The following is a 14532-nucleotide window of genomic DNA, read 5'->3' as shown; positions in this document are numbered from 1 at the left end:
TCTATTCAGGTTGGTAAGTGAAAACATGACACGTTCACCATGCATTCAGTTCATTGGTCAGAAAAAGCACTCACATGCCAATTAAAGTCTTCATGGGACTCTGCTTGCAATCACCGTGATTTAAAAGTACATATCGTTTTGTCACGGGTGTAGCAAGATTTTTGTGACAAAACTCATGCATGTGTATTTTACATTGGCAAGCGTAATTAATTAGTTGCGTGATTCCAAATATCAAGTTAAATACAAGTATGCAAAACCCTTTTACAACTACAAAATTAATTACAAAAATTGAATCGTGACCATGTGAATCAAAATAGAATTGGAATCCCTCCTCTCTGATGACCAGTGGCCTACTATGCCTCCAGTTCAGCCTTTCGTTCCCTTACCACCAGCCCAGACCCTTGGCCAGCGGAGAATCAAACCAATGTGGTGATGGTGGAAGGAGAGAAAAGCATTAAGTCTGTAACTGTGAGCAGGGTGGGGACGGGCTACTGTAAATTGGCTTCGATCTAATTTGGGACTCAACATGGCTGCTGTGAAAGGGAAAAAAGAAGTGTACTTTCTGTGCCTTCTTTAATAGCTGGCTTAGAATAAAGTGTGCATATGGATATTTAGATTTTCAATTTAGGCATTTTATTTGCACACCGAACATACATTGCATTCCGTGCGCATCTAAAGAGAGGTCAGTGCAGAGCCCTGCATAATTAAAATAAAATACACATAAATGCACTCTGTGTTACACAGGGACAGCAGTACAACACGACAGCCACCAGCAGCACCTGCTGATAATGAAGCCTGGGGAAGATGGCTATGTTGAGAATAAGAGATGGAGAGTGTGAGAGCGATCGGTGTGAGGGAGGAGAGGAGCTGCATGAACGCTATGGCTATAAATAGCAACCCATTTTTATTCAAGAGAGCTTTGCTACCGCACCGTCTTTTCCCTCGTTCTCTGCTCTCTTGCAAGCGCTCCTCTCCCAGGCTCTATTCCTCTCTCACCCTCTTCCTCCATCCCTCACCCTCTTCCTCTATTCCTCACCCTCTTCCTCCATCCCTCACCCTCTTCCTCCATCCCTCACCCTCTTCCTCCATCCCTCACCCTATTTTTTCATTGCCTGTTTTAAAAAGTTATCTTCTGGGATTTTGCCTATAAGATAGGATTAAAGACATTAATATATTATGAATAGAGGAGTGATTGCTATTAGATTCAACTTATCCGTGCTATTCATTTCATTTGTGAATTAAACCCTATCCAATAGGAGAAATCCAGGTAGATAGTTAATGGATTAAACTAAATAAAACAGAGCTCAGCACCCTCTTCCCTACATTGCTCTCAGATTCAGCCTGCATATATGACTCTTTGTTCTAGTTGCAATAGTTAGCTAAATGTTTCCGAGATAAGAACTAGATATTTGCTGCCATCTCCATGGATACCGTTGTGACGAACATGCATCGGTCCGTGTCCCCTCTCCGCTCTGCATGGATACAGTACTCCAACTGACTGAGCCACCCACGGGGGTGCCCTCTCTCTCTCTCTCTCTCCCCCTCCCTCCCTCCCTCCCTCCCTCCCACCCACCCACCGGACGAAGCAGTAGCAGGGAATTCCTCATTACCTCAGCACTGGCTTTGACGACAAAAAACAGCCAACCCACCCCACACACGACCCACTGACACCACAAAAACATCCAGATGCGACACAGTTTACAGCAGCACAAAGACACCGGTCTATAGGGGCAGCTAAGCTGCTCCAATAACTAGTGATTTCATTAGTCTCATATCATGACCAAAAAAAAACATTAAAAAAAAAAAATCAGCTTTCGAAACCATCATCAACAACAACAAAAATGTTGGCGATCCGATTCCCTCACATCCCACAGAAAGATAAATTAGATAAAATGGCACTTTCTATAAGCTCTTCTAATCCCGGATAGCCCGGCAGTAAGAGCCGGAGAATTAAAAGCATACCTCAGCTGCAAGACGAAATGCAGAGCGCCAACACAGCCAGATGACAAGCAATTATGAATTGAAGCGGTCTGCTGAAGAGTTGTCTTTGCTTTAACACGTAACCTTGGGTTGGAAATAATAGAAACAGCTGCGCGCCCAGACAAACACACCTTACGGACTGTGTATAAAGTTGTGCAGCTCCGAAGCAGAGAAGATCTTGCAGGATGCAGGAATAAGGCTTTAGAGAGAGACGAGGAGAGCGAGGGGGGGGGGTTACAGCTCTTCTTTTGCTAACTGTAGCTGTGGACCAGCTAACAGCAGGAAATTATTCCACTGATCCCCCCACACAGTCGTCCGACCTACCTAGCTATTCTTTTCCATGTAGCTGCGAGAATATTATTTTCTACCACGCCGTGAGGGTTTCGCAAACGAGGGAGGAAGGATACCTCTCTTTCGACTGCCCCCTTTTTCTGAATGAAATACACAAGCAAAGGGGAGAGGGACTGAGAACGAGAGAAACCACTCCTCACACTCCAAGCGGACACTGGGTCTGCCTTACTCTCTTTGACTTTACCAATCCACCCTTTCAAACATGCCCCTTTCTCTCTCCCTCCCGCTCTCTTTCTGTCTCCCTAAGGAACACTATGGTCGTGCTGAGAGGCAGCCCAGGCTGGGGAGAAAACCCAGCTGTTTTCAAAAGACTAAGCAACAGAGGGAGAGCGACTCAACGACAACATGACAGCCTTGAATGAAGAAGCAGACAACGGAAACATTCCTTCCCCCTTCATCACACGCAGCCCAGATGGGCAGGAGCAGGTCACAAGACCATCTCAACACATCACATCCTCCCTAAACACTCATTTGGTGGCTCTTGCGTTTGGAGGAAAACATTAAATCTGCAGGGGTGGGCGAAAGGCAGGGGTGTGGATGGACAGACAAGAAGGCAGATGTAAAGAGAGCAAGACACCTCATTAGTGGGGGGTAAAGACAATTCCCCAGGCGGTGGGACAAATCTACAGCTCCCTTAGTTCTCCCTGTCTGCAACAACCTCTCGCTGCAGCATTGGATGTTTAAATGTGGTCAAAAGTTCAGACTGACAAATAAGCAGAGTGTGTGCACAAGGCCGAGAAGCAGAGTGAGTGAGGCAGAGAGCGGCTGAGTGAGGCAGAGAGCGGCTGGGTGAGGCAGAGAGCGGCTGGGTGAGGCAGAGAGCGGCTGGGTGAGGCAGAGAGCGGCTGGGTGAGGCAGAGAGCGGCTGGGTGAGGCAGAGAGCGGCTGGGTGAGGCAGAGAGCGGCTGAGTGAGGCAGAGAGCGGCTGAGTGAGGCAGAGAGCGGCTGAGTGAGGCAGAGAGCGGCTGAGTGAGGCAGAGAGCGGCTGAGTGAGGCAGAGAGCGGCTGAGTGAGGCAGAGAGCGGCTGAGTGAGGCAGAGAGCGGCTGAGTGAGGCAGAGAGAGGTAGGTAGTTCCAACTTTTTAAGTCAGTAAGAGGACATGACTGTCATACATCCACAGCTTCCTTCCACATTTTACAGTGAGTCAGCTGCGGGACAAAAACAGAGGCAATGTCGTACCTTAAGATTTAACACTTTCTTCAGTTGCATAAATTGGCCCTCTATGTTGTTTGTTTACTTTCTGCATCTAATTCATTTAGCTGAGTCTATCTTAAGCCACAATAAAATTAAATAGGAACTGATTTGAAATGACACTGACCATAACGCTTCAGAACAGTACAGGGTCATTTAAGGTTGACCTGTCATGTGACCAGGATAAGGATCTGATACTAATGCTACCTAACGCTTCCTTGCCAACCAGAAGATTGGCTTGTTGGGTAAAGCCTGCTCTTCCTCCAATAAGGCCCAAAAAAAAGCCCTATTTATAAAACAGGGTGCCTTTCAGACCTACATGAGGATGAGGTCTAGAGGACAATCAACAGCATCTAAAGATATCAGCCAAGCAGGCTGGTTATTGGATAACAGGCATCGATCCAATCGAAGCATTAATGGCCTTGTTACATTAGTAAGTCGTACTAGAGCGATTCCAGCGCTGAGTGTTGCCAGCAAAAATCTCCATGTTAACATCTCAGCAAACAGACAACCAACAGTGAAACCGAAATGTTTGAGGTGTGGATCTATAGGACCCTTTTGGTACAAGATGAAAAGAAATCGCATGATAAGGAAAGCAAATAGGAAGTGTTATCAATGTTACATGAAATGGACAAGCTTTAGGGAGACATTGAACATAAGTCTATGAATTTGTAAGTCAAAGCATTTAGCCATTTAAAAAGAAGAAAAAAGACACCTTCCATTCTTACTTTGGAAAGCAAAAAGCACCATTAAAGAGGTTTTAAGCGCCATTAAAGAGGTTTTGCCCTGCTTTATAGGAGATAGAGTCTGAACAAGGTTTCCAAATGTTGTGTCAAAATCATAAAGTCATTCCCAATATGACTGGAACCCGGGATGAAGATTATCAAAAAATTTACAGAAATAGAAAACTTTTTGTTGTTTAACATAGCCCTGTAAATCCGGGCACCAAAATGTTTAAGACAGTATAAGACAATGTCCAAATTAGTAGGGCTGACCCCATTCAGTCGACCAGTGAGTCAACTACATTACCTGGTCAGCAGGCTTTTGGTTGGCCATGATTGTTTTAGTGGAGCTGTTGCACGGCCTTGTTAAATCTGTACCAGTCCATTACAGAGGGCATGAAGTAATTCATCTCACAAAAATATGAATGTTCTACTGAAAATGTATACGTTTCTATCATCATAAAAAAATGTGAAACAGTAATAACAGGTAAATTATATAAAAAAATATGTATTCTCTAAATTGGTATTGTATGTTGGGAGTAGACTAACATCAAACATCCCCTTTCATTTCTCTATGTTCTTTTTAAATGCACACATCACCAGCAAGCGTAATTGTATCCAAACATTTGGGTCTAGTGTCATAGTTCCCCCACTCGTCTAAACCAAGCGTGCCGCACAAGCCCTGAAAAGTGAAGCCAAAACGTCTCGATCGCCCCCCTGGTGAGTGGTCTCAGTATAGGTCATAAACCCCGCCCTCCCCATGTTCTTCAATGGGACGCGAGACCAACTAAACAATTAAATTACCCTTCAATTATCTTTTTTCCGAAGCTGGTTTCTGTCATTTACTGTAGTTTGTATCACGCTAATGTAAATTCAAGAGTTTGTTTTTAAAAATAAGTTGGTTTTTAGTTAGTTTATTTAATGCTCTAAAAACGGTGGTGTTACGTCGTGATTCACAGCTTTGATTGACAGCTATCTGAGCCAAGCAGCCACTGAAGCGCCATCCTCTCTTCGGAGGACTGAGGAGATTGGAGCTTTACATTTAATCTCTAAATTTCTATAATTGATATAATGTCACATGGACATAATGGGTTGTTCTGCAGTACATTGTGCTAACCGATCTGGCATTTCCAATCGATCTTGAATTTTTTTCGGGTAAGTTATAATTTATAAGCTATTTAATTAGTAAATAATGTAATGGGCTTGCTAACGTTAGCTAAAAGACAACAAGCCTCAGTAATAGCTAGCAGGTGATCGTTAGCTAGAAGTTACCAATTATTTTTGTATTAAGGCCTATTCTAAATTAAGGTTAAACATGATGTAAGTTAGGCTATAACATATCGTCTAGGTTTAACAAGCAAAGGTTTACTGTACTTGGACTTGCGATTGATTACGGTATGCGTCATTCTGCGAGGGAGAGTGAGGGCGGGGCACAGGGGAGGGGCCGTTGATTTTCGCGGCTTTACGGCTTTACTTCCTGCTCGCTACTTGCGCATAACTACTGCGCAGAACTGGTCCCAAGATCGCTATCTGCGCAGACGCAAGTCCAAGATGTCAGCGCCGTATCGGGACACTGGCGGCTTCATTTTTCACCAATGGAAAAGAGCGAAAGGGCGTCGTCCATTTTATATACAGTCTATGGTCTAAACGTTGTGGGACCGAGGCAGTGTGCAACAGTAAGAGAATTTTCCAGCAGCGGATGACGGTCACTGTCTTCTGAAAATAATAATCCCCAGTGTGCAACATTTTATTGATGCGATCTGCTGTTGTGCAAGTTAAACAACACTTTATTTTGTACTTGAATTAAGCTTCTCAAATAATTACAACATGGCAATTGTTGCAATTGTTGTAATTGCAGAATGCCTATCGGTATTCTGCAATATAAGGACAAACATTGGAAGTAGCATCAAAATCTGGAAAGCACAGCAGATGCAGTCAGGTCAGGAACATGTTTTTATACCTCTGGTTAATCTTGTTAACGCCCCTCTTTAGTTACTTAATTCTTCGTTATTTAATCCAACAGTGTCTCAAAGCATCAAACAACTTGGTTTTATTAGAGGGAAATAACATTAGTCTAAATTCATATATCGCTTGAAGTAATTGTTGGACTGCCTCTGCACACATCTCTCTGGGAGGATATGGTCGAGTTGAGAGAGTACAGTGTCCACTGGTTATTACTCTGCCCCCACAAATGCGATTAGATAAAACTTGGTAATAGAAGGATTGTCCACATGAAAATACACATGTTCACTCACAACGATGCAGTTGGGGAACCAAATTGTGGTATACACCACCCTGTTTCCAAGAAATTGAGGACACTGCATTCAGTATGAAAATAAAAACAGAATGCAATGATGTGCAAATCATTTATCCCTATCTTTAATTGAAAATAGTACCAAGACAACATATCAAATGTTGAAAACTGAGAAATTGTATTGTCCTTAGGAAAAATGCATGTCCATTTGAATTTGATGCCAGTAAGGGGCAATGCAAGAACTAAATAGTTCATGCATAGTTTGGAGCTGTGCTTTGGGCCCTTGTCCTGTTCGAGGAGAAAACCTGCTCCAATCGAGCATGGTCCACAAGGTATGGCATGGCGTTGTAAAATGGAGGGATAGCCTTCCTTCTTCCCTTTCACCCTGTATAAATCTCCCACTTTACCACCACCAAAGCCCCCCCCCCCAGACCATCACATTGCCACCTACCACGCTTGACAGAACGACTTCAAGCACTTACTACAGCATCTTTTCATTTGGTCTGTCTCACCAACATTATTTTTGATCCAAACAACTCAAACTTACATTACTTAGTTAATTACACTTTTTCCAATGTTCCTCTGTCAAATGTCTGTGTTCTTTTGCCCATCTAGAAGGTCAGCATCCCAGAGTCGCATTGAGACAGGTGTTTGCAGGTACTATTTAATGAAGCTGCCAGTTGAGGGCCTGTGAGACATCTATTTCTCAAATTAGACACTTGTTCATTTGTCCTCTTGCTCAGATGTGAACCAGGGCTTCCCCCACTCCTCTTTCATTTCTGGTTAGAGACAGTTTGCGCTGCTCTGTGAAGGAGTAGTACACTGCATTGTACGAGAGCTTCAGTTTCTTGATTATTTCTCACATGCAATAGCCTACATTTCTTAGAGCAAGAACAGACTGATGAGTTTCAGAAGAAATGTCCTTGTTACTGGCCATTATGAGCCTGTAATCGAACCCACAATTGCTGATGCTCCAGATATTCTAGTTAAAAGGTCAGTTTTACTGCTTCTTTAATCAGCGCAAGGTTTCAGCTGTGGCTAACATGAATGCAAAATTATTTTAGAATGATCAATTAGGCAAATCAAAAAGAACTGTTTGGTTCCGACCGTCCCTGTCAATGTATGTGCGACCCAAATTTATTTTATGAGCTTGGGGAAGAAATAATACTAATCTACACGTTCGTTCACAAAAACATTGTCGTCACTTACAAAGGCACTGGTAACTTTGGTTTTGTTCTGAATATTCGGCAGTAGGTGGCGAGAACGCAATATGCACAGTAAATATGTAATGTGTAGAAGGAGAGTAAGTAAGAGTTATTCTGCAATTCAATCCAAGACTCATTTTTGCTGACGGTAAGTGAACTATAATATTTGAATGGTAACACAGCTTGAACGGAACGTTGTTCTTCTTTTCACAAGTTTAGACAGCTAGCTAAACGCTACGCTGACGTTTGTTAACGTTAGCGCAACAGCGTTAGCCTAAATATTACGACTGCCTTCGGAGTTTCCCATGTCTGCTTCCACGTTGTCAACATAAGAACTGTGGCGTTAGTGCTCCTTTTGTACCATCATTTTATGGTACAAAAGTGCGTGTGTTGGGACACACAATGTGGTACTGTGCATGTACTACAGGTAGGCTATGAAAAAATTTAGTATCCATCGCTACTGTAAAGAAAATAAATAATCCTACCTATTCCTTGCTGCTACTTGAAGAGAAAAAAAAAATCCCTACCGACCCATGACCTCAGCTGACCTCATGCCATAGCCTTTTAAAATGAATAAACTTGGATTAGCAAACAATGTGCCATTGGAACACAGAATTGACGGTTGCTGAAAAATGGTTACGCCTATTAGTTATTACAGTAAAAAAATGGTGATGCTTTGCCAGGTCTGTACTGAAAAACATCTACAGTTGCTTGCTTTAAAGGTATTTTTGCCTTAGAACTTTAGCTAAAGCAAATGAAAGGTATTCAGCTACTGTTGTCAGCAGTTACATTCCACTGAAGTGGCAGCCCATACAGACTATGGTCACACATGGCCATGCCAAAACACTTGATTCATTGTATTCTTTCCCTAGAATTCTACAGGCTTTTTTAAGTAGTTAGTTTTTGCAAAATAATCTTGGCCATTCTGTGAATAATGCCAACTAGTGGTTTGCAATTTACAGTATACCCTTAGTGTGAAGTCTTTTGAGGATGGTAGTGAGTGACACATCCATGCCTATGTCCTGGAGAGTGTTCCTGATCTGTCCGACAATTCTTCATTACGGTCCTTTGGTCAACCACAGTCTTCCTTGGATGTTTTTTTTTTCTTGACATCCAACGCTGTTGTTATAGATAAGCTTAAGGTTTTGTCTATTTTTCAATGATTTGTTCTGATATTTCAGCCAGTTGCTAATAGCGCTTTTGTCTCTGCCCTGAAAGCTAAGCCTGGCTGAGTAGTCTGGGGCAGACCAACATGGGAGAGGCAGAATCCATACCAAGCGTGCCGCACAAGCCCTGAAAAGTGAAGCCAAAACGTTTCGATCGCCCCCTGGTGAGTGGTCCCAGTATAGGTCATAAACCCCGCCCTCCCCATGTTATTCAATGGGACGCGAGACCAACTAAACAATTAAATTACCCTTCAAATATATTTTTTCCGAAGCTGGTTTCTGTCATTTACTGTAGTTTGTATCACGCTAATGTAAATTCAAAGAGTTTGGTTTTTAAATAAGTTGTTTTTAGTTAGTTATTTAATGCTCTAAAACGGTGGTTTGACGTCGTGATTCACAGCTGTGATTGACAGCTATCTGAGCCGAGGAGGCCACTGAATCTTCTGAGGACTGAGGAAATTGGGAACTTTACATTTAATCTCTAAATTCTATAATTGATATAATTTCCACACGGACATCATGGGTTGTTCTGGCAGTACATTGTGCTAACCGATCTGGCATTTCCAATCGATCTTTGAATTTTTTTCCAATCGATCTTTGAATTTCCAATCGATCTTTGAATGAAGTTACCAATTATTTTGTATTAGGCCTATTCTAAATTAAGGTTAAACATGATGTAAGTTAGGCTATAACATATCGTCTAGGTTTAACAAGCAAAGGTTGTACTGTACTTGGACTTGCGATTGTTTACGGTATGCGCATTCTGCGAGGGAGAGTGAGGGCGGGGCACAGGGGTGGGCCGTTGATTTCGCGGCTTTACGGCATTACTTCCTTCTCGCTACTGCGGCCATAACTACTGCGCAGAACTGGTCCCAAGATCGCTATCTGCGCAGACGCAAGTCCAAGATGTCAGCGCCGTATCAGGACACTGGTGGCTTCATTTTTCACCAATGGAAAAGAGCAAAAGGGCGTCGTCCATTATTTTTACAGTCTATGATCCATACACTGAGGGAGCTTCAACAGCCAAAGAGAGTGTACCAGAACTCTTAAAAGTGACATCAATTTTTACGCCAAGTCACAGTCAGTTTGGATGGTCCCTTTACCTTTGTACTGTATTTACATGTTGTGACTCCTATTTTGTTGTGTTTTTATGGATTTGGCGCTCTCTCAAGCAGAGACTGTTACTACTTTTAAGAACTGCCATATTGTTGCGTTTTGACAAAACAATAAACACAAACAACAACAACAACTCAATATCGTTGTCACAGACTGATTTACTCTTCTACCTGTGTGGTTTTATTAATTTGGGAAGGTTGATCCCCCAAGTCTTCACACCTCTGTAAAGCCACATGCCCCGATACTTGAGATGCCTTGAAAAAGGGGGACCGTGTCTAAGAAGTACTGTCATTTTTAAGTGTTAAAACAAAAACAAAACTGAATGTAATTGTTTGATTTAAAATCAAAACGACAAGTAAAAAGTCAAAACAAGAACAATGTTGCACTGTACCAAAAATTTCAGAGCACTTTACATATTAACTTCCAAAAATATGGAATGTTGTAGCTGACTTCAAACTGAAAGAGATTCTAGACTATACCACCACAACGCATCTTTCCAGATACTTGAGATCCTTCACTCCACACAAATCACATTTTGTCAATAGGATTCAGAGTTCAGAGACTGAAATGTCGGTTTTGAGGTCAATAAAAAAATAAACAATATGCAATTGGGATCATATTTAACCTGAGACCAGGCAATAAGGTCCTTCTTCATGAAAAAAAATTATTACATTCCATCTCCAGGCTTTGTAAGGGCTATATGAGAAAGTGATGACGCTGCAACAGATGACCTGGCCTACACAATCATCTGACCTCAACCCAATTGAGATGGTTTGGGATGAGTTGGACCGCAGAGTGAAGGAAAAGCGGTCATCAATGCAAAGGGAGGATACTTGGTAAGGTGTCCATTCAGTGCTAGCGATAACCCTTTAGCAATTGGCCATGCGCAATTGCTAGAAGCTAATCGCGATCTCTGAGCCAGTCAGACAACAGGAGAAGAAACTGCTAATAAAATTCAACAAGGAAGTCAATGAGGGAGGAGGATATGCATTTCTTGTGCAAAACTCATTCTACATAGTGTTTCGCTGCAGGGGGGCCCGGTGTGAATGCAATCATCACTCATTCGGATGGGCTCTATTTGCCTTAGCGTGTGAGCGCAAACCAAGTGCATATATGTGCACAAGACTTTAACACATTCTGCACTTCATCCCCAACCGCATCTAGATTTAACTCTTTATCTCCTTATGTAGCCAAATTATTTTTGTCCATTTGAGGTACAGTCCACAAACCAAAAGACCCCACAGATTTAATGGAATTTTGAGATGTTAAGGGCAAGGCTATCTGGCTTTAAAGGGGTGCCTTATTTGCCAGAGCACAGGGGCCATCAAACAAAACAGCCAATTACACTGCTTCAAAACTCACAAAACTATTCTGTAAAAGAACACACAAGCAAAGAACAATTTGAAATACACTCCTGTCCCTCTCCGCCTAAACAGTGTATGTGTCCTCAAACTAACCTTTTCACCCATGAGCCACTATTCCAGGCAGAAAAAAATAATAATACCAGTCACTTAAATGTTATTTACACTTTAAAATGTTTGGCCAAATATTGCAATTGTGATCTTTAGTGGTGATTTTTTAATTTAAGGGCAGAAGATAAACTGACCTACAAAGAAATTGAAATCAAATGAAATATTAATAAACACCTGTATTTGTTAGGCAAGACACATTGCAATATTTCTGACCTGTTGCCCTGAGAAATGGTAAACACTGGAACACAAACTAAACTGTAAACTTGTATACAGTCAACATCAATATTCATGTCTCCATTTTCGCTTGTCACTTAGTCCCAGTACATAGCTAATAATACAACATTTCAAAATGTAATTGGTTAAGGTTTACTTAATCAAAAAATAATTTATTTTCAAATGTTTCCCAAATCCCTTAAAATTGAGAGGAGGTGGAGAGACAGAAGCGAGAGGGAAAATAGAAGGGGAGAGAGGGATAGAAGCAGCAACACCACTTGCTCTGTGCTCAGGCAAAGATCTATAAATAGCTCTTCACATCTCTCTAGAAAAAAAAAAAAAAAAAACGAATCTCCACTACTGCAACAAACACAGATACAGAAGCAGATCCCAGGTAGACAAACTGATTAAGGACTACGGATTCAATGATGTTGATGCTACCCACCTGGATGAAATGTTCCAATTGAGAGCTAGAGCCCTAACTGTCCTTTTTCTTTGTTAAAACAAATCGTGAGCTAAATCATCGGTACAATGACTATTCGTTTTAGATGGAAAGGCTGAGGTAGAGCTCCTAAATTGTAAAACACACACAGTGAATATTCAGGCCCTGGCATTATACAACCCCCAAATCTAGGGAAATCTCTGTTATTGGCAATATCCTGTGATTTACCCATCAAATGACTGTCGTCACTATTACAACTTTTACCAATCGTCTCAAGAAAACAACATGCCACTTTCATTTATAGGCCTCAATTGTTTGGTGGGAGAAGGGTTGAGGAGACATTAAAAACATCACCTATAGCCTTTGAGATAACAGCGGTGTTGTACTTGCTTTACCACTACTATAATATACTTACCGAAATTGGTTATTTTTCTTTACCCAAATCCCAATATAAATTAAATCTACTGCCATGTCATTGTAGAATGTTCTACCAAAAGATGTGTCAGACCAAAAGAAAAAAACATGGTATCACCGCACCTCATTAAATATCTTACAGTTTAAAAACCCATCAGGAATATTTATCTGGGTTCTAATGATGTCCTTTAGGCTTTATAATTCACCAATTCAAAACCAGATAAAATGACAGGAGGAATCACATCTTAATATTGTGTATTAAGGTTAGCCATGACTAGTCAGGGAACATCCACCAGTGCAAAAGCAACAGCAGGCAGCAGTGCTGTCCTATTGACAGCAGACTGTTGATTCAGCGGGTCATCAGTCAAAGACATGTCTGTTCCTAATACCAGTTAAACCAAATAAGCTATTCTCTAAAAACGATATGCCCAATCCGTAACGACCTGATCATTTATATGCTACACCACAGAGCAGTTACACAAAATAAAAAGCATCAAATCATGCTCTTCATATCTAAGCTCCTTGAGTGCTCATTATGCTAGATGGGTTTGAGGGAGGTGGAAGAGAAGATGGCTGCATCAACAAATCTAATAAGGCAATGTTATTATATCAGAGTCAAACCAATCTGGAGAACTGGTAGTACAGGATAAACCATATGGTACATCATTTGGTATTCATCCCCTCAGAATTAAGAACATGTCAAGTTCTTTCCCAATGTACACGGTTAGCATAGGCTACCTTCAAAAAATTACTTCTAAACGACACAATACATAATACACTGGATCAAGAAGCAATTCAACAAGATACCTAGAAAACAACATTTCTATTCCTAAATAACCTAAGACAGGAATGACTAACACATACACAGACCTAAATATGAGCTGTAGCCCCAATCTTCTCAAAACATTGTGCTTGGCACTGTCCATATGTATGCAGTTATTTATTATGATTACAAAATCAAACGAATGAGTTAGCCTAAATAAATTTAGTGACACGGTGTTTTTTTAAATTTTTTTATATATGTTGGGCTTTGATTCAACTGGTTATTACATGTTTCAGAGCAAAGCTTTGCTTCAATAATGTGATAGGTAACTATGTAGACAGTTAGCTACTACAGCAGTTACGCATACCAGTGTTTGGTAGAAGATTTGGAACCTCTCGCTTACCGTTCAGCTACTGTAGTTGAGTCTTCCCTCGCTTAAGGTCTTTTCGAGTCGAAGGGGGTTGACGACGTTTAATAACGTTACTGGTGTTGGTAAACAGACAAGCTAACGTTAACGTTGGTGCAGTGCTGAGTTTGTGAATGTTTAGTTAAATAGACATCTTACACCAACAACACGCAGCAAGCAAGCTAGCCTTTTCTTCAGCGCTAAGTTAGCTGTCAGTGTCAACCAAGCCCGTGCAAGGTGTCAGCTCGCAACTGCTCTTCAGCTTACTACAGTAAAAAAACATTCGCTGCAAAAAAACAGATGAGATAATCATAAGTTATCGACGAAAAGCTTATATACCGCTTGTTCGCTCACAATAAAGTTACCTATTGTTAACCACCATCCGAATGAATGGCTTTATTGGCTTACCCGATGGTAGCTAATAATGGTAGCTAGCTAGCCGTAAATAGCTAACAACCTAGCTAGCTCAATGGCTAACCAAACGCTACTTGCCTAGGCTGAGTTGGCTCACGGTGACAGCGACTGTCAAACGCTGTCAACTCTAAACAGCACGCGCGTGAGTGGTACACCGTCCATAGAAGGCCAAATCAGATCAGGGAGAAAGCAATCAATGACTAAAATTACTTCTAAAACTAAACAAAAACGAGAACCGTACGCTTTAAATTAAAGATAAAACAAACAAAAAACCGCGATTCACTTCAGCTCCGGCTTCGTGTCGGCGTGACTGTTTTCGCCTATGCTTTACGTCACCTTACAGTTATTCCTATTCGTCGCAAATAATAAAATATATAATGTATGCGGACATTCACTATAAATAAACGAATGCTACTACAAAA

The 14532-nt window shown here is 41.4% G+C and overlaps 1 protein-coding gene across 8 annotated transcripts in view; it reads right to left on the bottom strand.

Moving 5' to 3' along the window:
* LOC105030591 (R3H domain-containing protein 2) overlaps positions 1-14179 on the bottom strand; it is an 85412-nt gene extending 71233 nt beyond the window's left edge. For 4 of the 8 annotated variants that reach the window (XM_013132922.3, XM_013132923.3, XM_013132921.3 and 1 more), the window contains exon 1: positions 13694-14178. The gene's annotated coding sequence lies outside the window, so the exon portion shown is untranslated. Of the gene's footprint in view, positions 1-1962; positions 2072-13693 lie in introns of those variants that run through there. The other 4 variants (XM_013132919.3, XM_013132925.3, XM_013132920.3 and 1 more) reach the window with 2 other exon arrangements.
* Positions 14180-14532: the final 353 nt, after the last annotated feature.

This window comes from Esox lucius, chromosome 17 (assembly GCF_011004845.1).
Source record: "Esox lucius isolate fEsoLuc1 chromosome 17, fEsoLuc1.pri, whole genome shotgun sequence".
Taxonomy (NCBI): Eukaryota; Metazoa; Chordata; class Actinopteri; order Esociformes; family Esocidae; genus Esox; species Esox lucius.
The sequence above is the reverse complement of the archived record's forward strand: the minus strand, read 5'-3'. Positions and strand labels throughout refer to the sequence as shown.